This window comes from Rana temporaria, chromosome 7 (assembly GCF_905171775.1).
Source record: "Rana temporaria chromosome 7, aRanTem1.1, whole genome shotgun sequence".
Lineage (NCBI taxonomy): Eukaryota > Metazoa > Chordata > Amphibia > Anura > Ranidae > Rana > Rana temporaria.
Genome location: NC_053495.1, coordinates 74,778,530 through 74,805,498, shown reverse-complemented (window position 1 = coordinate 74,805,498; position 26,969 = coordinate 74,778,530). Strand labels below are relative to the sequence as shown.

At 44.0% G+C, this 26,969-nt stretch overlaps 1 protein-coding gene and 1 long non-coding RNA gene across 2 annotated transcripts in view; one reads left to right on the top strand and one right to left on the bottom strand.

Annotated features, from left to right (window-relative positions):
• The window catches only part of CACNA1I (calcium voltage-gated channel subunit alpha1 I), a 2,078,868-nt gene that overhangs the window by 327,551 nt on the left and 1,724,348 nt on the right, over window positions 1–26,969 (top strand).
• On the bottom strand, window positions 25,078–25,608 carry LOC120945428. Its single transcript, XR_005750569.1, has 3 exons — window positions 25,495–25,608; window positions 25,320–25,390; window positions 25,078–25,219 (listed from the first exon to the last, which is right to left on the bottom strand). It is a non-coding gene; the product is annotated as an uncharacterized LOC120945428 (long non-coding RNA).

The window sequence follows — 26,969 nt, the reverse complement described above, 5'->3', positions numbered from 1 at the left end:
AGTATTGGGCGAAAGGGATACTTCGAATAAGGGGTTTTGGGTGGGCACTGGAAGCGTACAGTAAGGTGTTGCCCGCTGTAGGTTTCCTATAGAGGTCCGTGTAAAGTATGCCATCGGCCTGTTTGATGACAGTCAGGTCCAAGAAGGGGACCCGACTCTTATCAAACACAACCGTAAATTTCAAATTAAATTCGTTAACATTAAGCATCTGTACAAATTCAAGTAGGGATTCACTTGAACCTGTCCAGATAATGAACAGGTCGTCTATGAATCGATACCATAGCAATATCTTATCCATAAATCTACTGTACATATCGCTGGCATTAAGAAAACGCTCCCATGCACCTAAGTATAGGTTTGCGTAGGCTGGGGCACAGGAGGTGCCCATCGCCACGCCCTGGGTTTGCAAAAACAGTTTGTCATTAAAGGTAAAGTAATTTTTTGTCAATATAAATAATAGCAACTGTAAAACAAAGTCCACCAAGGGCCAGGAGGTGTTTTCCTGTTCATGGAGGAAAGAGCCAGCCATCCTGACACCCTGCTCGTGGGGGATGCTGGAGTAGAGAGCCTCCACATCCAAGGCCACGAGCAGGGCGTCAGGAGGGACTTGGGTCCCCTCAATGTGTTTCAACAGATCCGACGTGTCTCTGATAAAAGACGGAAGACTGGTGACATGTGGCATCAGGAAAGCATCGACAAATTTGCTAGCGTGGTCTGTGAGCGAACCGATGCCTGAGACAATCGGTCGCCCAGGAGGTCTCTGTAGATTTTTGTGGGTTTTGGGGAGTGCATAGAAAATAGGAAGACGAGGGAACTTTGGAATAAGATATTCAAGGGTATCTTTATCTATTAGACCTTTGTAATAGGCTTCCGTACATATTGTCTTTAATTCAAAAGAAAAAGAAGCAATTAAAGTGGGGGAGATCCGACAATACCAATGGTGATTGTTAAGTATAGACAGACACATGTCCTGATAGAACAAATGTGTCATCAAAAAAATATTCCCCCCCTTATCCGATTGTTTGATCACAATCTCAGGGTTCTTTTGTAACATTTTAAGAGCTTTAATTTGATTGTCTGTTTAATTTGGAGCAATTTTTTGCCATTCCTGTCGCTTCAGGTCACGTATTGTGGCCTGTACGAAGGACCAGATTGAAGGGCAAGTCATTAAATCCGGGAGGAATCCCCCCCCCCCCCAAATCCGAGGGGAGGCGAAAGGATTTGGGGGGGGGGGGGAACAAGGGTGGGAGGACACATAGGTGGGGGTTCATGGAGTAAACTGGAGTCTGGGGCCAATGAAGGCTCAATAGATTCAGGATTACTTTCGTCGTAGAGGAGCATGAGGTCGCGCAGCGCACGAAACTCCGCCACCGTAAATTGTTTAGTGCGCTCCGCGAGCTCACGCTCCAATCCTACGCGAGATCAGATAATCTCTCTGTTTAGAGTTTCTAAGCGGAGTTTTAATTCCTTCCATTTGTCGGCAAAGACTTGGTTGCCATTCAAGTGTAGGAATTGTGTGTTGGTAGCTTCAATTTCTTTATCCAAATTGGTCATATCTTGACTATACTGTACCACTAAAATTTTCATTAGTTCAGTGCTACAATTCAGCAAGACTTTTTCCCAGTTCTTTTTAAATACAGGTGTAGGATCTTTGATAGTAGGGAAAATTTGTACCCGCAACCCAATGGGGCAAACATTTTCCAATAAGTATCGTCTAAAAAACTCTATGTGCCAATACAAATGTGATTTCCGTTTAAGGAGGACCAGTCTGGGTGAGTTCTCTACTCCACCACAAGGCATGCTGCTTGGATTATGTTACACAATGTTTACAATTATTGTATAAATCTGCTTGTATATTTATATGTTTTATGCATATCTTGTAGATAAACCCCCTCCTGAAGAAGCGGTACACTACCGCGAAACCGGTCGAGGCGATCGACTCCTTACATTCAGACATAGTTTGTGTATAACTTTCTGATGTGCAATGTGGGGATTGTCTTTAAATGTTGTTTTATGATACCTGTTTTATGTTCAATAAACATTTGTTATTTTTTACTATACCGTGTCCAACCAGTGCCGTGAAAAGTCCCCACCAAAACCCCTTCCCCCCTTCCCCTGACCTAATCAGTGACAGACGTTCGGCCTCAAGCAGCCAATGTTGTCCTAATTATTTGGGTCTTTTTGTTTTACGGCTTCCAGGACCTCTTCTTCTTGGAGGGTGGCCGGCGGTGCCTCTTTCTGCCCAGCTCCCCCCAGGGCCCCTCCAGCTCATGGCTGTCGCCCATGCCCAGCTGACAATGGTGTTCCCTGTTGTCCGCAATAACAGATTGTACCATGAGGGCTTCGTAAGGGGTGCCCAATGGTTCTTCCTGACCCAGCTCATGGGGGTCCCAAGCCGAGTCTACACAATGGGCTGCTGCTGGTGGGCGGTACCCAGGTTGAGACCAATTTGACCTGGTGTTGTCATTCAGGGGGCAATTCCGCTTGAAGTGACCCAGCTGTTTGCACTGGAAGCAGCGTTGTTCGTTGTCCTCCTGGCGTGGATAGCGAGGGCTAGATGTCATCGGTCTGTTAGGAGGTTGTACCCGTGGTGTGACCTGGTTTGTCTTGCCAGTATCCGCATATTCATCCGCCAACTTCGCGGCCTCTGGTAGAGTCATGGGCCTGTGATCTCTCACCCAGTCTTTGACGTCCGTCTGGATGTGATTGTAAAATTGCTCCAGGAGCATTAGTTGCAAAATGTCCTCTGCGGTGGTGGCCTGGCTGCTGTTAACCCAGTTAGAGGCCGACAGGGATAACTGGCATGCCCATTCCGCGTAAGAGTCTTTCGTGGTTTTGCGTGAGTCCCTGAACTTCTGTCGGTGGGACTCTGGGGTTACTGCATAACGAGCCAGGAGCACTTCTTTAACCCGGGCGTAGCTATGGATATCCTGATCTGGCACGGTTTCGGAAAGCATCAGAAGCTTTGCCTGACAGTTTGCCTGACAATATTGCAACCCACTCTCCTCTAGCTATTCGGTGCAGGTTACATTGTCGCTCAAAATCTGCCAGGTAGTTATCAATCTCACAGTCCTTTTCATCAAAAGCTTTAAAAGCGCTAAATGGAATCTTCCTTGCGTCTGCTGTGCTGTACTCAGTGTTTGGAGAATGTGCGGCTGCTTGTTGGACTGCTGCCAGTTTTAACTGTAGTTCTGCATCTCTTATTTCTTTAGCCTCCTGTAGCTCTGCGTCTCTTATTTGTTTGTCTCTTATTTGTTTAGCCTCCTCCGCTAACATGTTCATCACTTGCAGCACCACATCCGCCGTTGGGTTCGGACCGAACCATGCTAGCTTCTCTCTCATTAGCATGTTGGCTGGTGATTCCTCTTCCTGAATCACTGGTGTCTCCATCTCTTGTACTGCTGGCGTTGCTGCAACCAAGTTCTCCTGGTCTAGCTCCATTAATTCTGCTATGATGACCCGCTTGGTTTTGTTGCTAGCAATCCTTCCACAAACTTCCAATAGTTCTTCCAGTGTCTGCTTGGAATTCGGGTGTAAAGGAGAGTAGAAGGGAAAATCCCGCTGCTGCCAACCAGTTGTGACAGTATTAGAATGATATCCCCGTCAAAGATTCCCTTCTTTCCATAACGAAAATCACCCCAATATTCCACGAGGAGGAATATTCCTGCGATCGCCCAATAAGCCACACATGAGCCCAAGCTTACTGCTGGAACAAGACAGACTTTAATGGTATAACACACAGCTTATATGTAATTTCCAAAACTGTTACAATGACAAATCTCCGCCCCCTCACACTGGGGCTTCCATACAGATTATAGGCAGACATTTCGGAGCCGACCCTGAAAACACATTTTCTTTAGATAATGACATCAGTGAAGGTAATTACTAGTTGTACAGAATACATTATCTAGGCAGCCTGGCCCCGCATATAGAAGGGATAATTACCACAATGAAGCAATCAGAATAATTAACATGAGCCACTTCTAATCACAGTAAACAGTAACCACAGGGCTCCTTCACACACACAATTACCCTTTGGAATAGGACTGGCTGAGGAAGGGTCATTAACATTTCAAAAGCCTGTTAGCAGAGGGGTGAGTCACACCTGAAATCACCTGTTAGGCTGGGTTCACACTTGTCCGACAAACGGTCCTAGATTGGGAGCCTCATGTAGCATGACGTGTGAAAATCAATGTTTCCCTATGAGAGCTGTCTTAACTGGTCCTACACAAGTCGGTCCGACTTTGAAAATGCTCCCTGTACTACTTTTGGTCCTACATTGATCCTACTTCAACCCATTGAATATCATTGAAGTCGGACCAAAGTAGTATCCTGTTCATGAAAGTAGGATGGATGTAGGACCAATGTAGGATAAATGTAGGACCAATGTAGCAGAGCAAAGTAGGATGAAAGTAGTGTGAACCCAGCCTAAGGCTGGGTTCACACTACTACACTACTTTCATCCTACTTTGCTCTGCTTCATCGATCCTACATTTATCCTACATTGGTCCTACATCCATCCTACTTTCATGAACAGGATACTACTTTGGTCCGACTTCAATGATATTCAATGGGCCTGAAGTAGGATCAATGTAGGACCAAGGCTGGGTTCACAATACTACACTACTTTCATCCTACTTTGCTCTGCTACATTGGTCCTACATTTATCCTACATTGGTCCTACATCCATCCTACTTTCATGAACAGGATACTACTTTGGTCCGACTTCAATGATATTCAATGGGCCTGAAGTAGGATCAATGTATGACCAAAAGTAGTACAGGGAGCATTTTCAAAGTCGGACCGACTTGTGTAGGACGCTACAAGACGCTCTCATAGGGAAACATTGAACACAGAGCAAAGTAGGATGAAAGTAGTGTAGTAGTGTGAACCCAGCCTAAAAGTAGTACAGGGAGCATTTTCAAAGTCGGACCGACTTGTGTAGGACGCTACAAGACGCTCTCATAGGGAAACATTGAACACAGAGCAAAGTAGGATGAAAGTAGTGTAGTAGTGTGAACCCAGCCTTACACTTAACACACACACAATATTACTTAGCAGGGAGAATTTAAACTGAAGCATCCTTCACAACTTCTTCGACTTTTTTGGCATATGTAGCGCTCACCCCCGAAGGAGCCGCTGTTTCGTTTGGGACTGGCCTATTTAGGTTACCTTCTTGACTTGGTCTAGGGGTAATATCTGTGAGTGTGAATAAAGAGCAAGTGTCCAGACGTCAATTGAGTTTTCAATGCTTTATTCCAAGGTCTAACATGGCCAACATCAACATGGCACACAAGAGAGAAAAGTTGATGAGCGTAGAGAAACTTTAGTATTTGGCCTTGGATATGAAAGAGAGCAAGCCTGCTCTCAGCAATAACATAACACAATTAGTCGCCACCACAATCAGGGTGGTTAAAGTGTCCCCGGACAGGCGTCTATCACAGGCCTGGCAGCCGGAGCGCCACTTAAGAATCACTGGAAGGAACAGGCCTCTGCCACAGGCTCGACAATTTGAGATTTGTGAAACTAGATTTAGTGAGTCCTCCCAGTCAGTTCAGAATGTGTCACCCACTGACAGCTTAAAGCGGAGGTTCACCCTCAAATTGAACTTTCCAGCATCCTTAAAGCGGAAGTAAATCCATCAATTTAACAGTTTGAAAAAGCAGTTACATTCCTGGCATGCCGGGAATGCTAACCGTCACATTGGTTGTGCTTTCAACCAAACTGTCAAACCATCCAATGGCTGGTGTCATAACTGATCACATGTGCAGCATCCTGGCAGTTGAAGATTAAACAGAGGCCAAGACGTGCCTCAGCAGCCGTCAATCAACTCCTCTTCGCTTAGAAACGCCCATTCCCCGCAGGATTCCCCGCTCGGAGCCGGAAAACAAGGGCTCATATAACGATAAGTACAAGTAAAAAAAAAAAAAAAACAGCATACTGCAGATGTTAGCAGTATGCTACAGCTAATGTCAAAAAGTGGATTTTTGGGTGAACCTCCGCTTTAAGCATACCTGTCATGCAGTGTGGTGACGGGATCCCCGATGGTTCGTCTAGGCCTCCTGGACAACCTCTGATTCTAAGTTCTCCCGAGCCAATCCCCCATCACACAGCTCCCGGTTTAGGATCCTCTCAGCAGAAGGTTGGGACCCAGCCAGTCGCTGGGGCCCCTCTCTTGGTTGGGATGAGGCTCCACATGGTGCATGACCCCAGTAAAGCAGGCCACGGTGGCGGGGGCCCATGGATTCGCAGACCCTGAAGGTGGGTACCGCACCTGGAACTCGGGCCCCGCACAGAACAGAGCGGCCACACGGTGGTTGCCCAGATATATCCCCCCTCCCAGCATGCCTAACGAGGGAAGAACTCCTCTGATTGGCTGCTGAGAGAAGGTGGGTCTGTCAGAACCCCTCTAGCGCTAGCTGCTGCCCGGGGGTGATAACGCACCCCCGGAGCGCAGACTGACCCACAGGACAGATTCTGAAAATTTACAACAGCCTAAGGGCCAGATTCTCAAAGGCGTTACGACGGTGCAACACCATTTGCGCCGTTGTAAGTCCTAATCTGGCCCAGGGTATCTATGCGACTGATTCTTAGAATCAGTTACGCATAGATACCCATTAGATCTGACAGGCGTAAGGCTCTTACGCTGTCAGATCTTAAATGCAATTTTTCTTCCCGCCGCTAGGTGTCGCATCGTCGTTTTCCCCGTCGTCTATGCAAATTAGCTAGTTACGCGAGATTCCCGAACGTACGCGCGTGATTTTACGACGTTTCCGTAAGCGTAAACTTGCCCCTGCTATAATGAGGGGCAAGTTTACGTAGGTCCGTCGTATGCCATGTTAAGTATGGCGTCGGGTCAGCGTCGGCTTTTTCCATCATTTATGTTGTTTTCGTAAGTCGTTCGCGAATACGACTTAACGTCAATGACGCTCACGTCGGCGTCATTGATGTTTTCCGTCGTGAGCTGGAGCATGCGCACTGGGCTTTTTTCCGCCCGGCGCATGCGCAGTTCGATCGGCGCGGGGCGCGCTTAATTTAAATACAAGCCGCCCCCTTTGAATTACGCGGCCTTACGCCGGGCCAATTACACCACGCCGGCGCAAATTACGGAGCAAGTGCTTGGAGAATACGGCACTTGCTCCAGTAATTTGCGGCGGCGTAGTGTAAATGGCTTACGCTACACCGCCGCAGATTCTACAAGAATCTGGCCCTAAATTTATATAAACCATGAATGGGAGTAAACTAATCCTCCCATTCCAACTTACTCTAGTGTAGCGCCCATACTGAAAAGTAAGGGGGCGCTACACATATGACTACCAAATGTTAATAAGATAAGATCGACAAAAAACTTGGGAGGGAGGGTTGGGGTGCACTACCTCTGCATGTAGCCAAAAAGTGGGTGTGACCAGCAAGTGGGCGTGGTCAGCAAGTGGAAGTTTCTTCATGGCGTACAATGGTGATCAGTATGTCCTGGCCTCTGAATACCATTAACCACTTAAGTACACAACCCACACTATATAAGGCCGCCTGCACATCGGCCGTGTGTAGTGTGTTGCAGCATTCAGAGAGGGAGAGAGAGAGAGAGAGAGAAAGAGTGTCATTTATTTTCAGTTAGCTAGATTGAGCAGACAGTTGATTCAGTTAGATCCAGTATATGTAGTATATATACAGGCAGTTGATTCAGGTAGCTGCAGTATATTCAGTCAGTATACTGTATACAGTTTAGCTAGATTTCACTGCAGAGCGTTCCTGTTATTCTCTTCCTAATACTGTATACTACAGGCAGGCAGTTAGATTCCGGTAGTTGCAGTATATTCAGTCAGTATACTGTTTCCTGTGCAGCTAGATCACTGCAGAGCGTTCCTGTTGTTCTCTTCCTAATATACTACAGGCAGGCAGTTGATTCAGTTAGCTGCAGTATATTTAGTCAGTATACTGTTTCCTGTGCAGCTAGATCACTGCAGAGCGTTCCTGTTGTTCTCCTCCTAATATACTACAGGCAGGCAATTGATTCAGGTAGCTGCAGTATATTCAGTCAGTATACTGTTCCTGTGCAGCTAGATCACTACAGAGTGTTCCTGTTGTTCTCTTCCTAATATACTACAGGAAAGCAATTGATTCCAGTAGCTGCAGTATATTCAGTAACTATACTGTATCCTGTGCAGCTAGAACACTTCTGAGCGTTCCTGTTGTTCTCTTCCTAATATACTACAGGCAGGCAGATGATTCAGGTAGCTGCAGTATATTCAGTCAGTATACTGTATACAGTTTAGCTAGATCTCACTGCAGAGCGTTCCTGTTGTTCTCTTCCTAATATACTACAGGCAGGCAGTTGATTCAGTTAGCTGCAGTATATTTAGTCAGTATACTGTTTCCTGTGCAGCTAGATCACTGCAGAGCGTTCCTGTTGTTCTCCTCCTAATATACTACAGGCAGGCAATTGATTCAGGTAGCTGCAGTATATTCAGTCAGTATACTGTTCCTGTGCAGCTAGATCACTACAGAGTGTTCCTGTTGTTCTCTTCCTAATATACTACAGGAAAGCAATTGATTCCAGTAGCTGCAGTTTATTCAGTAACTATACTGTATCCTGTGCAGCTAGAACACTTCTGAGCGTTCCTGTTGTTCTCTTCCTAATATACTACAGGCAGGCAGATGATTCATGTAGCTGCAGTATATTCAGTCAGTATACTGTATACAGTTTAGCTAGATCTCACTGCAGAGTGTTCCTGTTGTTCTCTTCCTAATATACTACAGGCAGGCAGTTTGTATCTGGTAGCTGCAGTATATTCAGTCAGTATACTGTATCCTGTGCAGCTAGATCTCACTGCACAGCGTTCCTGTTGTGCTCTTCCAAATATACTACAGGCAGGCACACGCAGCAGAGGGCCATCAATGAGTACCTGTGTGACTATGGCACCAGGACAGGGTCAGGGGAGCTTGGATTTTTTTCCCACGCCAATGGCTCATGATCACGGATGCATGCACTGTCCTGTCACCATTTGAGGAGGCCACAAGGATGGTGAGCAGTGACAGTGCATGCATCAGTGATACTGTCCCTCTTGTCTACCTGTTGGAGCACACGCTGCGTGGAATAATGGACAGGGCACTTGAGGCAGAACAGAGGGAGGAAGAGAAGGACTTCCTTACCTCTCAAGGCCCCATTTATCCAGACAGTGTTTCTGCGGGCCCGCCAATCACACAGAAAGAGGACGAGGAGGAGGAGGATTGTGTCTTCAAGGGATCGTTTACAGTCCCCAAAAACCCATGGACTTGTACATGGCTGGGAGGAGGTGGTTGTGGATCATGTCGTCCTTAGTGAACCAGAGGACTGCGGACCAAATGCCTCAGCAAACCTATGCTACATGGCCTCCCTGATCCTTGGATTCGTGGTATCAAGGAGAGAAATCATTACTGGCTGGCAACCCTCCTTGATCCACGTTACAAGGGTAAGGTTGCGGACCTTATCCAGCCGTCGCAGAGGGAGCAAAAGATGAAACATCTTCGGGAGGCCTTGCAGAAAGGTTTGTGTAACGCATTTCCAGAGCCTAGGAGGTTACAAATTCCTGGTCCTGAACAACGTGTTGCTGAGGCTTCGGTCAGTCACAGAAGGAGCGGTGGAGAAGGTGGCCATCTGACCGATGCGTTCAGACAATTTTTTAGTCCGCAGCCCCAAGGTCTGATCGGTTTCAGCAACCATCGCCAGCATCTGATTTACATGGTGCAGGAATACCTAGGGGCAAGATCAGACTTGGAGACCTTTCCAAGTGAAAATCCTCTGGGTTATTGGGTCTTGAGGATGGATCACTGGCCAGAGCTTGCACAGTATGCAATTGAGCTACTGGCCTGTCCTGCATCCAGTGTTCTTTTGGAATGCACATTCAGTGCTGCTGGAGGCTTTGTAACCAGTCACAGGGTGCGCCTGTCCTCCGACTCGGTCGATCGGCTCACCTTCATAAAAATGAATCAGTCTTGGATCACCAGCTACCAAGCACCTGATGCTGATGTAACCAAATAATTTTTTTTATGAATCTGAGATCCCTTTAAGACTGCCTATGCTGATGCTGAGTGACTATCCTGTTATGCTGAGTGACTTTCCTATTCCTCCTCAATGTTCATGTTGATAGCTTGTAAGAAAATATTTGGTTCTTGGCACCACCGCCAGTGGCTAAGGCCCAATTTTTCTGGACCTGTTTAACAGGGGCGTGTAATATTTTTTTTTGCTGTAATATTTTGGAACAGGGCTCATTCCTACATGCCAACTAAAGTATCTGTGAGGGGTTGCAGTGTTTTGGCACCAGCACAAGTGCCTAAGGCCCAATGTTTCTGCCCCGTTTAACAGGGGCGTGTAATTAATTTTTTTGCTGTAATATTTTGCAGCAATGCTCATTCCTGCGCTCCAACTAGAGTATCTGTGAGGGGTTGCAGTGTTGTGGCACCAGCACCTAAGGCCCATTTTTTCTGCCCCTGTTTAACAGGGGCGTGTAATTACAGTTTTCACTGTAATAGTTCACAGCAGGGCCCGTTCCTGTGCCCACCAAGAGTAACTGTGAGGGCTTACAGTGTTGTGGCAACACCACCACACCACCACCAAAGGCCCAATTTTTCTGACCCTGTGCAACAGGGCCTTGTAATTACAATTCTTGATCTAATATTTCACATCAGGGCCCGTTCCAGCACCCACCAAGAGTAACTGTGAGTGCTTACAGTGTTCTGGTACCACCAACACCTAAGGCCCCGTACACACGGTCGGTTTGGTCCGATGAGAATGAACCAAAGTTCATTTTCATCGGACCAAACCGACCGTGTGTATAGGCTATCGGTCTGTTTTCCTTCGGTCCAAAATTTTAAAACATGCTTCAAAACCGAACCGATGGACCGCTGCCCGATTGGACCAAACCGATGGTTAGTACAGAAAAGCATCGGTTCATAACCCGCGCATGCTCAGAATCAAGTCGATGCATGCTTGGAAGCACTGAACTTCGTTTTATTCAGCACGTCGTGTGTTTGACGTCACCGCGTTCTGACCCGATCGGATTTTGGACTGACGGTGTGTACACATATCAGGCCGTACGGCCACTTCAGAGGTGAACCGATGAAAACGGTCCGTCGGACCATTCTCATCGGTTTTGTCCGACCGTGTGTACGGGGCCTAAGGCCCAAATTTCTGCAGAGTATATAGGGCAGGCCCCTACTTTCAAACATCCGACATACAAACGACTCCTACTTACAAACAGAGGGAGACAACAGGAAGTCAGTGGATATCTACCCCTAGGAAGGGAAATTCTCTCCTGTTAGGCCTAGTACACACGAGAGGATTTATCCGCGGATACGGATACGGATATCCGCGGACCGTTTCCGCGGATAAATCCTCTCAAGGATTTCAGCGGATTTGGATCCGATGGAGTGTACCCACCATAGGATCGAAATCCGCGCCGAAATCCCCTCGCGATGACGTGTCGCGCCGTCGCCGCGATGATGACGCGGCGACGAGCGCGACGCTGTCATATAAGGAATTCCACGCATGCGTCGAATCATTACGACGCATGCGGGGGATCCCTTCGGACAGATTGATCCGGTGAGTCTGTACAGACCAGCGGATCAATCCGTTGGGATGGATTCAAGCGGATAGATTTAAAAGCATGTCTTCAAATTTTTATCCGCTTGAAATCCATCCCAGGGGATAAAAATCCGCGGAAACAGATCCGCTGGATTGTACACACCATAGAATCTATCCGCTGAAACCGATCCGCTGAGATTTTTCAGCGGATGGATTCTATCGTGTGTACGGGGCCTAAGAGTTACTGTAATATGAGAAACGGGTGTCTCCTCTCCAAAAATTGTCATTGGGACAGAAAGTGAGGTGAAATCTTCTGAACAGGGGCACAGACAGCAAAACAAATGTTACAGGGTAGTGGCAGCTGGTGCTCCATCACTCGTCCGCAAAAAGGCCTACAGACAGACAGGCAGATAGATAGAAAGATAGATATGCAGATATATAGATGAATAGATAGTTAGATAAACATACATGAAGATAGATAGATAAACGTGCAGATAGATGGATAAACAGATAGATAGATATGCACATAGATGAATAGATAGACATGTAGATAGATAGATAGGTAAATAGATAGACATGTAGATAGATAGACACGTAGATAGATAAATAGACATGTAGATAGACAGATTTGCAGATAGATAACTAGATAGACGGACATGCAGATAGATAAACAGACATGCATATAGATAGATGGACAGACAGATAGAAAGATAGAAAAATAGATAAACAGACATAGATAGATAGATAGATAGATAGATAGACATGTATTTAGATAGATAAGTAGATAGATAAATAGATAGATAGATAGATAGATAGATAGATAGATAGATAGATAGATAGATAGATAGATAGATTAATAGATATATCGATAGATAATAGACATGAAAATAGATATAAGAGGTAGAGATAGATAGATGGATAAACAGACAGATGGATAGATAAATAGACATGTAGATAGACAAATAGATAGATAGATAGATAGATAGATAGATAGATAGATAGATAGATAGATAGATAGATAGACATATAGATAGATAGATAGATAGATAGATAGATAGATAGATAGATAGATAGATAGATAGAAAGATAGATAGATAGATAGATAGATATGAATCTAGATAGGAGAGAGAGAGAGAGAGAGATAAACACAGATAGATGATGATAGAGACGGTATACAGATAGATGAGAGAGAGAGAGAGAGAGACTGTAGACATATAGATGAGAGAGAAATATCACTGTCCTCCCCCCAGGGATTTAGTAGTGATTAGGAGAAGCATTAGATTGGAACCGGTCCTCCATGGCCCCCCTCCTCTCCCTTCTCCTGCCTGGCACATGTCTCTGACACAGCACACTGTCGGGTGAATGACTAAAGGTTGATTCCCGGGCACAGAAGAAGCAGATCACCCTCCCTCTCCCTCCACCTGCAGTCCGATCACAGATCACAGTACAAGGTGCTGCTGTATAGTGGACACTGAACAGACACTGACAGGGTAACACACTCACTGCTCAGATCACAGGACCTTGCTCAATGCTTACTTTATTCATTCACGATCAGGGAGCTGATTTCCATGCTGGCACAGAAACCAGAAGTGATGTTGCTGCCCGGGGAAAGCACTGCCCATATCCTACGGCAGTGCCAGTCCACAGAAAGATATGAAGGAGAATGACCAATGAGAGTGTAGAGGCGCTGTCCAGTGCGCCTCTAAGCCTCACAAAACCCTGCAAATGAACCATCTTGCCTACAATTACGGGATTGCATTGGCATGACGCTTCCATAGTGCACTGGGGCCAGCGCTCATACACAGTACACAGTGCACTTAAAGGACTTTTTTTTAACCACTTTTAAACAAACTGCGGCGGCTGGTCGGCAAGCAGTTAAAGCTGCAAGCAGTTTTTTTTTTTTTACAATAGATCCGCAAGCAGTTTTAAATTACCTTTTTCCTTTAGAAATGACATTTTGCGCAGGGACTGTTCTAAATAAGGGAAACGCGCCTCAGGCATACTATAGACACCCCCAGGTCACTTTAAGCATCATTAAAATCACTGCTCCCGAAAAAACTGCAGTTTTAAAAAAAAATAATTGCATTGATACATGTCCCCTGAGGCAGGACCCAGGTCCCCAAACCCTTTTTAGGACAATAACATGCATATTAGCCTTTAAAATTCGCACTTTTGATTTCTCACGTTCGAGTTCTATAGACTTAACGGTGTTCGAAAGTTTGCGCAAACTTTTAGTCTGTTCACATGTTCTGGATGCGAACCGAACCGGGGGATGTTCGGCGCATCCCTAATGAATATATATAGGGGGTTTCACCACTATCTGCACATTGCAGCTCTGCAATATTTCTTACCTTTTGCAGAGAGGGTGACACCATCGCTACTAGGTTCTAATACACTGGTTGATTTGCATCTATGTTATTATTGTATGTAGGGGGTTTCACCATTATTTGCACATTGAAGCTCTGCAACTTCTCAAATATTTTTGCAGAAGGGATGACACCATCACTACTATATTGCAATACATTAGATGATTTGCACTGGATATTCATTTATAGGTTTTATCATTGCACTTATAAGTCCATTTGTAGAATTTTATAGATCAAGTGTAGGACAGCGCTACATTTTTCTTTTTATTGATTTGCGTTAGATGAGGGAACTACCGTATTTATTGGCATATACAGCGCACTTTTTTCCCCTTAAAATAAGGGGAAAATCATGGGTGCGCGATATACGCTGATCCCCACGCTGTGTTTGAACGCCGCCACCGACATGGCGTTCAAACACAGCGCGGGAAGCGGGGTTCGACTCAGAAACAGTGCGGGAGAAGCGGGGAGGACACCACTGAGGCCGCAGACGGACGACAAGGCCGCCGATGGACGCTGGGCAAGACACCGACGAGGGGCATTCAAACTGTAAGTATTTTATTTCTTCCCTGAAACTTCCCTTCTAGGTTGGGGGTGCGCGCTATACGGCGGTGCACGCTTTACCCCGATAAATACGGTAACTAATAATATTCTCTTATTGCTTTTGAGATTTTTTTAGTTGCATAATAGTTGTTTTTTTTTCACGTCAGACTCTGCTCACATATCGCCGAGAGACTAGCTCACGGTTCGCCCGCCCTTAGCGTCTCTCTTGCGGCTTCGCATCATTCGTGGATTTTTTTTTTTTTTTTTTATTATTATATATATTTTTTTTTTTTTTTTTTTTTTTTTTTTTTTTTCCTTTTCATATGTTTAAGCTCTTTTTTTTTTTTAACATTACAGGTTTAACTTTTTTAAACTGTTAAGTTAATCTTTTCCCGCTTAACAGGTCTAACTGCCTTCCTTGCTAGCATAGCATAATTAATCCCCCCCTTTTTTTCCCCCCCCCCCCTTCCCTCCCCCCCCCCAGATCTGTGTGCCATGCAATCTTCTTTATGGTTTCTCAGCTATCTGCTTCTGTCATTCTCTGGGCGAACTTTTCTGAGGATTTAAACACTTTCCATTTTTCCCAAACCACCCTGTATTTGTCCGCTTCTCCTATCTCTCTACAGGCAAGGTACTCCATCTCTTCTATATATTCCACCCTTTCTATCCACTCTTTAATTGATGGCCTCTTTGGGTGTAGCCAGTTTTTGGGGATCAGAGCCTTAGCTGCATTTAACAACACTGGGACCAGAGTTGTTCCATATTGTTTTTTTGTTTTTTCAGTTCCGTGGAACAAACAGGACAGCGGGCTACATAGAATCGTCTCCCCTGTTATTTCTACAATATATTTCAGGATTTCTTTCCAATATTCCTGTATTCTCGGGCAGTCCCACCATATATGTAGCGTTGTTCCTTTTTGTTTACAGTTTCTCCAACATAGCTCTGAATTTCTTGGGTAAATCTTACTCATTCTTGATGGGGTCAGGTGCCATCGCACCATACATTTATAGTTTGCTTCTATGGTGGTAATGTCCGCGGCATGATTATATACTGCACCTATCATTTGTGTTTTATCAATTTTTTTACCGATATCGCTTTCCCATTTTTCTAAAAAGGGCAATGCTTCCTGGGTCTCGAGTTCTGTTAGTATCCCGTATACCTTTGATATACCGTGTGTCAGGGGCTTGTCCATGCTGCATATTTTTTCTATTGGGTATAGTATCTTATCTTCCCTAATTGGTTGTGGTAGTGTGCTCACAAAGTGTTTTAACTGCAAATACTCCCATTCGCTCATGCTTTGTTCCCCTTCCCCTATTTTTATCTCTTGTCTTAGTTTAATTTTTCCCCGTGTAACAATATCTTTTAATTTTTTCTCCCCTAGGTGCTTTCCAAAACGTGTTCCATTGCCTGGTGGAAAAAAATTTGTGCCTGCTAATGGGGTTAATGGAGAGTTATACTCCCATTTTTCCCGTCTAAATATTGTGTCCCATATCCTAAATACGTTCCTTGTTATGTTATGTGTGTTCGTGCTCAATTCCCTCATTTTCGGTGGTATCCATACATTTCTATTTAATAGTGTCCCACTTAATATTTCTTCCATTCGTACCCATTTTTTTTTTGTGTGTGCGTTTGTCCATTCTGCCAACCTGGCTAAGTTTACAGCAAAATAATATCTTTTTATATCGGGGAGCCCCAACCCCCCTCCTTTTTTTTTCATGCTCAACAATGAATAGCTTAATCTAGCCTTTTTACCTGCCCATATATATTTTAAAATTACTGTTTTAATTACTTTAAAGAAGCTTTGCGGTATTTTTATTGGGAGCATTTGAAGTTTGTATGTAATCTTCGGTAATATCATAATTTTAAACGCATTAATCTTACCTATCCAGGAAATATGTTTTTTTGCTAGGTTTTTCAGGTCTTGGTTAATATCGTTAATTAAGGGGACAAAGTTGGCCGAGTAGAGTTTTTCAACTGTAGATGTAATTTTTATACCCAAGTACGTTATAGCTTCTTTTTCCCATGTAAATGGATACTCTTTCTGTAGTTCTTCTACTTCTTTTTTTCCCAACCCCAGATTCAAGATTACTGTTTTTATCGGGTTTATTTTAAAGTTTGAAAGTTCACCATATCTTTTTATTTCCTTTATGACATTGGGGAGAGAGACTCTAGGTTTGGTCAAATATAGGAGTATGTCATCCGCATACGCCGCCACCTTATGTTCTTCATCTCCCACTCTCACCCCTCCTATCCCCGGGTTTTCCCGGATTTTTGCTAACAACGGTTCCAAAGCTATTACATATAGGAGAGGTGAGAGCGGGCACCCCTGTCTGGTTCCGTTTTCCATGTTGAACACAGATGACACACTCCCATTGACCTTCACCCTTGCCGTTGGGTGGCTATACAAGTTCTTTACCCATTTCATGAACCTTGGTCCCAGGCCTATATTTTGTAAAGTTTCCATCATAAACCCCCAGTCGACTCTGTCAAATGCTTTTTCGGCATCTAAGGACATGAGTACGACTGGGGGTTTCTTTTTTGGATCTCGTTGTAGCAGTAACAGGGTCCTTATACTATTATCTCTTCCTTCTCTGCCTGCTACAAAGCCCGCCTGATCTGAGTTTATTAATTGCGGCATTAAACTTTTTATCCTAGTTGCTAATATTTTCGCGTATACTTTCAGGTCTGCGTTTAACAATGCTATTGGACGATAGCTGGAACACAACGTTCCATCTTTTCCCGTTTTAGGGATAATAGAAATATTTGCCAAGAGAGATTCTTTTCTTATTTCCTCTTCCTCTCCTATTTTGTTAAAATAGTTACACATCTCTGGGACCAAGAGTTCTCTAAATGTTTTGTAATATTTGATCGGCAAGCCATCGGGGCCTGGGCTCTTCCCACACGGTGTTTCCCGGAAGGCTTTGTATATCTCTTCCTGGGTTATTGGGGCCTCTAAGGATTCAATGTCATTTTGGGAGATTTTAGGTAGTTTCACTTCTTCTAAGTATTCCCTGATTTTCCTTTTTCTCATCTTTTCTTGCTCTTGGGTTTCCTTGGTTCTTATTGAATATAATGAACTATAAAAAGTCCGAAAGGATTCCGCTATTTCGGACGTCTTATATTTCATAAGGCCGTCTTGATTTTTTATTTTTTCGATGTAGTTTTTTTTTTTTTTTTTCCTAGATATTCTGGCTAAATGTTTCCCTGGTTTGTTCCCCCATTTGTACCTCTCCTTTCTAACATTTTTGAATATGTCTCTTGTTTCAACCTTCATCAGATCTCTAAGCTGGGTCCTCTTTACAATAATTTCTTGATATATTTCATTTTCTCCTCGCTCTTTATGCATTTGCTCCAGTTCGAATAGCTCAGTTGTTAATTTTTTCATGTTTAATTTCCTTATCTTTTTTTTCCCTGCTCCTATTGAGATTAGTTTCCCTCTGATGTAAGCCTTATGGGCCTCCCATACGGTAGCTACCCTTACTTCAGGTGTATTATTAAGGGTGAAGTATTGTTCCAAATCCGTTCTCACTGTGTTGTTCACCTCTATATCCTCTATAAGTTCTTCATTTAAGTTCCATGATCCTTTTCTTTGCTCTATTTCTTTGAATCTAATTTCCACTATTACAGGAGCGTGATCTGAGATTGTAGATACACCTATTGAAGTTTTAACTACCTCTTCCAATAACTCGTGGTCTATCATTATATAGTCCAGTCTTGAGTATGTTCCGTGCACGGAAGAATAATAGGTATAGTCTCTTTTATTTGGATATGTAATCCTCCAAGGGTCTATTAAACAGTAGCTATGCATTTTTTTTCTTAATATTCTAAGCTGTTTAGTATTTCTCCTCTGAGCCCCGGATGTGCTATCCAATTGATAGTCCATTGAGAGATTGAAGTCTCCTGCTAATATTACATGTCCTGATTTAAAGTCCGTTAAAGCATTCAAAATCCCCCTCAGGTATTTATGTGGTTGACTGTTTGGGCAGTATATATTTGCTAACGTGTATTTTTTCCCTTGGAGTACTCCTTTTAGGAACAAATAACGACCATCCGGGTCTACCTTCCTATCTTCTACTGTAAAAGAGATATTCTTCCCTATTCCTATGGCAACCCCCTTAGCTCTCTTCTTTGGGGAGTCCCCATAGTACCAAATGGGAACTGCCCGAGAATACAATCTAACATTAGAATCCAACGTTATGTGCGTCTCTTGCAGGAAAACTATTTCAGCGGAATACCTTTCAACTTCTCTTAGTACCATATGCCTTTTTTCAGGGCAACTGAGACCTCTTACATTGTATGTTAAGAAATTTATGTTTGTCATAATTTTTTTTTTTTTTTTTTTTCCCGCTTTCTTGGGTATATATGTTCTTTCCTACTGCATGACACACAGATCTAAATCCCTTTCCCCCCCCCTCCCTAATCCTCCCCTCTCCCTTCCTGCCCAAACTCCTCCTTCCCCTCCCTTCTCCCTCCCCCCCTCCACTAGTACCTTGCCCCCTTGTTCTTCATTTGGGGCTTTCTCCTCCCCTCCCCCTCCCCCCCCATCGATCCCTGACCTTCTGGTCATTTTTAGAGCTTTTTCTATTTGGCGCTCCTGGCGCTCTTTTGCTCCTCAGGCTGAGGTGGAGTTCTATTTTAGCCCGATCTCCTATCCCCCTATACTGGGGAACTGGTGAAGAAGCACTCTCTGGGTCTCCCCTCTCCCACTCCGATAGTTTACTATCTTGACCCTCCCCATCTCCCTCCCACCCACAACCCCCCCCCCACCATTCCCCCCCTCCTCCACCGGTCAACACTAATACTTTTTTGGTGTTGGGATGCCTAAACTATGACAAAATTCCGGAGTTTCCTCCAAAAACCTCAGTCTTGCCGAAACACCATTTTTCCTGCCTATTAGGCACGCTGGGAATCCCCAATTATACTGAATATCATGCTCCTGCAAGACACCTAGCAATGGTTTTAAGCTTCTTCTTCGTTTTAACGTCTCTTGTGACAGATCTTGATAAATTTGAATATTATGTTGATCATATTCTAACGGCGACTTCCCTCTCAATTTTCTCCATAGCTGGTTTTTCTCTTCCCAACTTTCAAAACGCACACTAATGTCCCTTGGGTAGTCCTGTGCTCTCTCCCTAGGACGTCTTATCCTGTGTGCTCGTTCTATTCTGAGCGGGGAAGTTGTTTCTCTCTCTAATATTGGATTACAGATTTTTCTTATTATTTCTGGGAGATCCTCAACCTGTGTCGTTTCTGGAACTCCGCGTATTCTTATGTTCTTCCTTCTGTCTCTGTTCTCTTGATCTTCTAATTTATACGCCTGTTCTCGTTGGTTTATTTTTAATGCTTTTATTTCATCTTCTAGTTTTTTAAGTGAGGTTACATTGTGGTCAACTTTTTTCTCCACTTCTTCCACTCTTTCCAATATATGCCCCATATTTCTCTCCATTTTTTCCATTTGCGTTTTAAGAGATCTTTCTAAAGCAGCGAACATTCCTTCCATTTCCCTTTTTGTTGGCAAAAGTGTCATATCCTGCGTTTCTTCCTTATTTCTCTGTTCTAGATCTGTTTCTTTGTCTGTTTCAATATCTTGGTCTATTCTGCTCTCTAGGAGTGATTCTGAGAGTATTTCTGAGTCCGCCAAGGTATTAGCTGGCCCTTTTTTCTTATCTTTTTCTGCTTGGCCTGCTCTGCCAGTCGATGGTTTTTCTATGTGCTGGTTATCACCGTTTGTCCCATGGGTCACAAATTTACTCATCGGGCCTGGGCTTTGACTTAAACGGGGTACCTTTGGGATTGCCCCGCCTTTCACTATTTTTCCCCTTGAGGTCATCCTTGCGCCTGAGTTGTAACTACGTCACTTTAGAGAGGTTCCGAGGGAAAACCGTTTGCACTTGTGATAGGTGTGAACTGCAAAAGACAAGACTTTTTGATGTTTCTTATATCACAATCTAAAGTTGTTATAGTATTTCTTCTCTTTGGCTTTGACTTGGAGCTATTTGGGGCACCCGGCTCGTGTACTGACCTCCCCTCTCCTGCCCGTCTCCAGTGCCCGTATATCTCAAGGACCTCCTCCTACGGGTTTTCCTGACTCTGTAGTCTGATTACCTGCAGTGCATGTAATGCTTTTACCGATGCTTTTACCGATGCTTTTACCGTTACGTCTTTTGATGTTTCATTTATCACAGTTTAAGGTTGCTGTAATATTTCTGTTCTTTGTCTTTGTCTTTAGCTTTAAATAAAGGTATTCAGAACCATAGGCATGTATACTCGCACCCAACTCATATATTGACCCCCCCTCCTGTCAGTCTCCAGCGCCCGTATACCTCAAGGACCTCCTTCTACGGGTTTTCAGGGCACTATGGTCTGTTTACTTGCACTGTATGCTACTCTTTTACCGTTATATCCGTCAGGGATTTTTAGACACGTTTTCTGCCGACTCGTCTGTATACTGTGGATACTGAGGTATGACGTGGAGAGAGAGCAATATGTGTTGCGTATAGCACTAAACAGTACCTTTTGATGTTTCCTTTATCACAGTTTTAGGGTTGCTATGATTTTTCCGCTCTTTGTCTTTGGCCTTGGATAAGGGTATTCGGAGCCACAAGCAGGTACACTGGTCCCCCTCTTCTCTGCGACTCCGGTGCCCGTCTATCAAATGTAGTGCACAACAAAAAAAAAAAAAGGACAAAGTTCCGTATATCTCGTTTTGCGCGCGAGAAAGACTTTTTCACTGTGTTTTTAATTAGTCCCCATAGGAAGAGGGAAAGTATCAAGGGGGAGCCACCGGAGAAACTATAAAGTTACCGACATCTTTACAGACACTTAAAATGACAGTGTTGAGCTCCTGTCCCTTATAACCCATTATTTCATGCTTTCGTATTCATATTGGTCAGTCTCCTCTAAAAGAGGTATCCCATTTGTATATTTCTTTTTCTTAGTTCATATTTGTTTTTTAAAAGGACATTTGTACTCACCACTTTGATGGATGAAGTGTGCTCATAAAATGTACTCACCAGTCCAATAGTTGTTTTACTAAGAGGATCTTACGGGCTGCTGCAGTGGGTTCCAGGTTACCTTCTGTACCTACTATTATGGCTTTGGCTTTAATGATGGGGCCAGTGCTCCACTTCGCTGTGCTGCAAGCTGTAGAGCCACAGGGCTGCGTGATGCCCCCCCCCCGGACCCCCTCCCGGAGCCGCGCGGCACACCTCCGCAGCTCCTCCACCCGCCCGCTCAAGGGAACCAGGCAGACCAGGCAGACCAGGGAGACGCGGCACCGCCTGCCCCAACGCAGCACCGCCACACCGCCAGCCAGCCAGGGGAATTAGGGAAGCCGGAGAAGCCGCCCAACCCACGTGTCAACCCGCTTGTCAGGTTGGTGGTTTGGGGAGACCCGTGCGTGTCCGTTTTGGCCGGCCAGCCGAGAGCTACAATCCGGTGGGGAGGAGGAGGGAGCGGGGGATCAGTCAGTGGAGGGAGCGGGGGATCCAGCTCACGCTCATGTCAGCATCGGTTCAGAGCAGGGCTGGAGAGCAGGCATCCCGTCTAACTGCTCCTCCACCCTGACCGCGCCATCTCTAGACTCCTCCCTCGACCTCAATCCACTCTTTGTTTTACGAAGGAATGCATAATAGTTGTTTTACTTGATTTGTTATGTCCTCTGTATACTGGTAACCACTGGCCCTGCATATTGGTGGTCAGTGCGCCCCCTGTATGCTGGTGGTCAGTGTGCCCCCTGTATGCTGGTGGTACGTGCAGGGTGCAGAAGGATACTGCAAGCAAGGTGCAGGAGTGTGTTGTACAGAGTGTGTAAATGATGGTGACTGTGCTGTGTAACACAAAGGGAGAGGGGGGGAGGAATTTGTGGCTTATAGCCACAGATGGTATAAGTGAAATAAAATATGTAATGGAAATAAAAATTACCATAAACCTCCAATCAATCAGTGTATCTTGGTATATGTGATAAGTGTATAGTAAACATCAAAAAACATCAACAAATATTACTGTGAATCCAATACAAAAATAAAATAGACCAAAAAGCAAAACTAAATGCTGAAATAAAGTCTGAATGTGGTCCCACCACCAAACAGGGCACACGTGCTTAAAGGGATTGCTTCAGTGATAAACACCTCTGTGTCTGCAAGCAGCTCACCTCACTGCTGTTAGACAAACAGCATGGATAATCACAGATGTGAATACAGGTGGTGGTTGCAACACTGTGATGGTCTCCTTTAAGTTGCTAAAGTAGTCTCAATAGCGGGTGATCTCCTTAAGCTTGCTGAAATAATCTCAATAGTAGGTATTGGACATGCAGAAAAACATAAAGAAACAAAAAGCGTTCATAGCATAACTCTGTCGGAAACCCGAATTGAGGCAGAGACGGATCACACAGTGACGCACTCACTTTTTAAATAAAGAGCATAGGCGTCAATCCATGAACGCCGAGTTCGTAAGCCCTCTCTGTGTAGACCTTGATCCGCTCTGTCTCTCGGATGTATACCAATAGGTACTCAATAGGTGGCGTTATGAATGAGAAAAGAGAGACTCATAGCATAATCCTGCATATACAGCAAAATGTATTGGTTGAAAAGATACAAAATAGTATATAATAAATATATTGCGCTAAACTATGACAATAATAAGTAGTGATAAGATTAAATTAAATCCGTGTAACTATAATATTTAAGGCAGCCAACACACCAGTGGATAATGAGTAAAAAGTATTGAAAGAAAAAATACAGCGCCAAAAAATTGAAAAATTAAAGGATCCACCTTGAAGGGTGGGTCTCAGTGTGGTGCAATCACATAAAGGAGATACATTTCACATCTATTCCCCAGTGTTACCAAACAAAGTGCAAAGGTTATATATTGCTCAAGTAAATATATAAATGGTAAAATTGTATATTCAAAACAATGTAATAAACCAAAAACCAAGTGAATCCGTAATCAAAACAGATATGTGAAATGTATAGTCCCATGTACATGTAAAGATGGTCCTTAGATTCTCATGGATGCATACAGATATATTGTCCCCTCTGTCAGATAACATCACATCTCCAGGCAGATAATCATTGGCATATAAAGAGATTAAATATGCTTACCAGCTGATGTAGACCCACAACTCACCGTACGGTGGGTGGGTCCTAAAGGCTTGTATGGGCCGAACGCCCTCCTTGGACACTGTCGTGGATGTGAATCCTTGTATTGATGTTCCAAGTGAAATCCAAATGTAAGCTGGTAGGGATAGCCACAGGGATTTCCAATGAGATGATGTAGGGGTAATGCTCCAAAAATATCCGATCAGAGGAAAAAAAGAGAAAAAAAGGGGGAACACCTCCTAATAGTGTAAAAAAGTTTTAATTTAAAATCACAAAAATCAAAAGAAAATATTGCACTATAAAGGTATCCAAACAGGAAGTACAAATGGGTACACATAAAAAAAGTCCCAGAAAATAAAATTCCACAGAATAATGCCAAAAAACCCACAGCAAAGAGTGAACAGGTCCAATGCGCAGTGGAAATGCTTTGAGTCCAATAAACCCGACCGGTTTCGTCTTCACAGACTTCAACTGGGGCATGAAACTGGACTCCCACATTTCCTGCGCATTTAAATAGTCCCCATAATTATCCACATGAGATCACATCACCCTTTCTAGACAGAACCGTGGACCTCCCCACCACACAAAAGATGTTTATCATGGACCTCCTCAGGTTCGCCACCACGCATAACTATTTTTGGCATGGTGGTGAATTCTATTTGCAACAAAAGGGGGTGGCCATGGGGGCCAAATTTGCTCCCAGTTTGGCCAACATACTTATGGCCAAGTGGGAGGAGGATGTCGTCTATGCTCTCGAGCGACCGGAGATTATCCTCTGGGCTCGATACATAGACGACATCCTCCTCCTATGGAGAGGTGACCGACGGTCCCTGGATGAGTTCATGTCAAATCTCAATTATAACCAAGTTGGGATTAGCCTCTCATATGAGGCTAGTTTTTCTAACATTAATTTTTTGGATTTAGAAATTTTCGTACAAGACAATCAGTTGAAGACTAAAACGTATTTTAAGAAGACAGACCGCAATGGTTTTATTCCGGTTGACAGCTGTCACCACCCGTCCTGGTTGAATTCTGTACCACGGAGTCAAATATTGAGAATCAGACGCAACTGCTCTAACTTGGAAGATTTCCAGGTTCAGGCAAAGATTCTCAAAACCAGATTTGTTGATAAAGTGGAGGGACCCCCTAAATGGGGCTTTAAAGGCAACAAAGGTATACAGTAATCACAGTAATCCAAAAAATAGATAATTTAATATTCAAAAATGGAAATTGTACACATATATCACATAGAATTATTTAAAAACAATACATGGTTAGGTGTCATTGAAAAGCAAGGTCCATGAAGACATACACGGCCCTACGCGTTTCGGATTACCCTTCATCAGGGGCCGAAGTATATGTAGTCAACGAGTATAAGAACCACTTTTCTAAAAAACAAAGAAAGCATATATGTTGCAAGTGTTACAAAATAGAAAAATGGCAATAAATACATCAAAAGGTGCAGATAAAAACACACACATACCAATCACAGCGTTTAATCAACCCTGCACACCCCAGAGAAAGGAGACCACTATCAGGACGCAGAAAGACTCCTCTGGATGAAATTAAGAGGAAGGAAGCCGGCGGTGCAGAATCACATATAGCAAGACCTCAGGCCCATATAGTCACAAAGTAACATATGATAATGTAAAAACCTGTCCATAAAAAAAGGGACAGGATAAATATACATGTAATGAAATACCTAACCATATGTAGAAAAATATGTAAAAAAATAATAATTAAATAACTGCATACCTGAGGTTAGCAGAAATGTGTCATATTAAATTTGGCCAGAGGTGTCAGTAGAGAGCTAGCAGAGCTCCAATCTGTGAATACAATGGATGGCAATAGAAACAGGCATTAGATAAGGAAGGAGGGAACCAATGCAAAAGGTGATAAATAAAAGGATCCAGAGTAAGGGAGTACTTACAAGAGACAAGCGCTCAGTGTGGCCACCAGACATGTCACTAGTACCTCTGCCATCCAGCAATGTCTGACATTGTTTGGACGGCTAGAGGTTTATATAGGGAAGTAAGGGGGCGGGCCTAGGTACGACGGGCGTGGTCGGAGAGACCAGGCGAGCCGTAATAGGCCGGTAGTGTGGAAGTGGGCAGTAGTAAACAGACAGCATGGGGAAAAGACTGAGAAGGCCTGTCAGGTGACAGTCAGTCACTTGACACGGAAAGGAGAGTGGGACAGGAAGTAAATGGGAATAGGCTAATGTAAAGGGAAGGGGCGGTGCGGAGACAAAGACTGCTGAGAAGGTGTCAGCAGTGAAGGTTAAACTGGGAAATGATTATTGGTTGTAAAAAACGGCAAAAAAAGCTGCTGGGAAGGACACCAGACATAAAATATATAATAGGAAAATGATAAGGCCATTTAAATAAGGAGGGGACATTGTTCAATGTATACCAGGTCAAGGACACAAACGAGGTAAAGGTATTAAAGTAGTAAGTATATGGACAAAGGGCCAAAAAGAGATCCAGGGACATGCAGGAAAGCCAGGGGTAAAAGGAATGAAACCCCTGCAGTTTACAAATCCCTGTTATGGGCGCAGGTATAGACCCTAGGTCAAACGACACCTGAAAGGTGCGAAGGGACCAGGTCTAGGGAAGCCGTCCCTCAAAAGGGGGACAGCTTCCCCAGACCCTAAAAAGGGTCAAAAATCTTCATCTAATGTCCCCAACAATGCCCCCCCCACAAAATTCTTCAAGGAACAGGAGTACAAAGCCCAAACAAGCTCTATCTGATAAGGACGATAATACCACAAAAAAACGGCTAGTCCAAGAGTCAGGATCTATCAATGCTCCAATCAATAGTGAGAGATCCAATAAACTAAGCAATTATCAAGCCCAGACCACCGGTTTGTTTCCGGTGTTCTCGGCTTCGCAACAATTGAACACACAATTAACTCATGAAGGACTAAGACCAACAATTACTGAAACCACCGATATGGGTTTTTTACCCCAAGTCCTGCCAACATCACAGGGCACGTAAACTTACCTAACAAGTCCTGTGATCACGCTGTGTCGAACACAGGTCTCGATATAATCAATCTTTCAAGCTACCAGCTTTCCTATGATGAGAGGATCCTACTGACGAGAGGCTTAACCTTCTGCCCCCAGGCACCCCTAGATACTTTTGAGCTTACTAAGGATATTCACCTGTTTGCCAGGAAACTGCTTCTTAAGAGCCTATACTCCAAACCAAAAAAAGAAATCTCTTATGCTAGTACTCAACAACATAATGATGATATTGATTTACTTTTATCGTTATGCGATGAGGTGGACCTGGTAGACTCCAGTGGCCTATCGGACTTAGAAGATCTGATGTCCGAATTCACTCCAACTATACCACCTGAACCACTACGGAATACATTAAAAAATAAATCCGATAAGTTCCCCC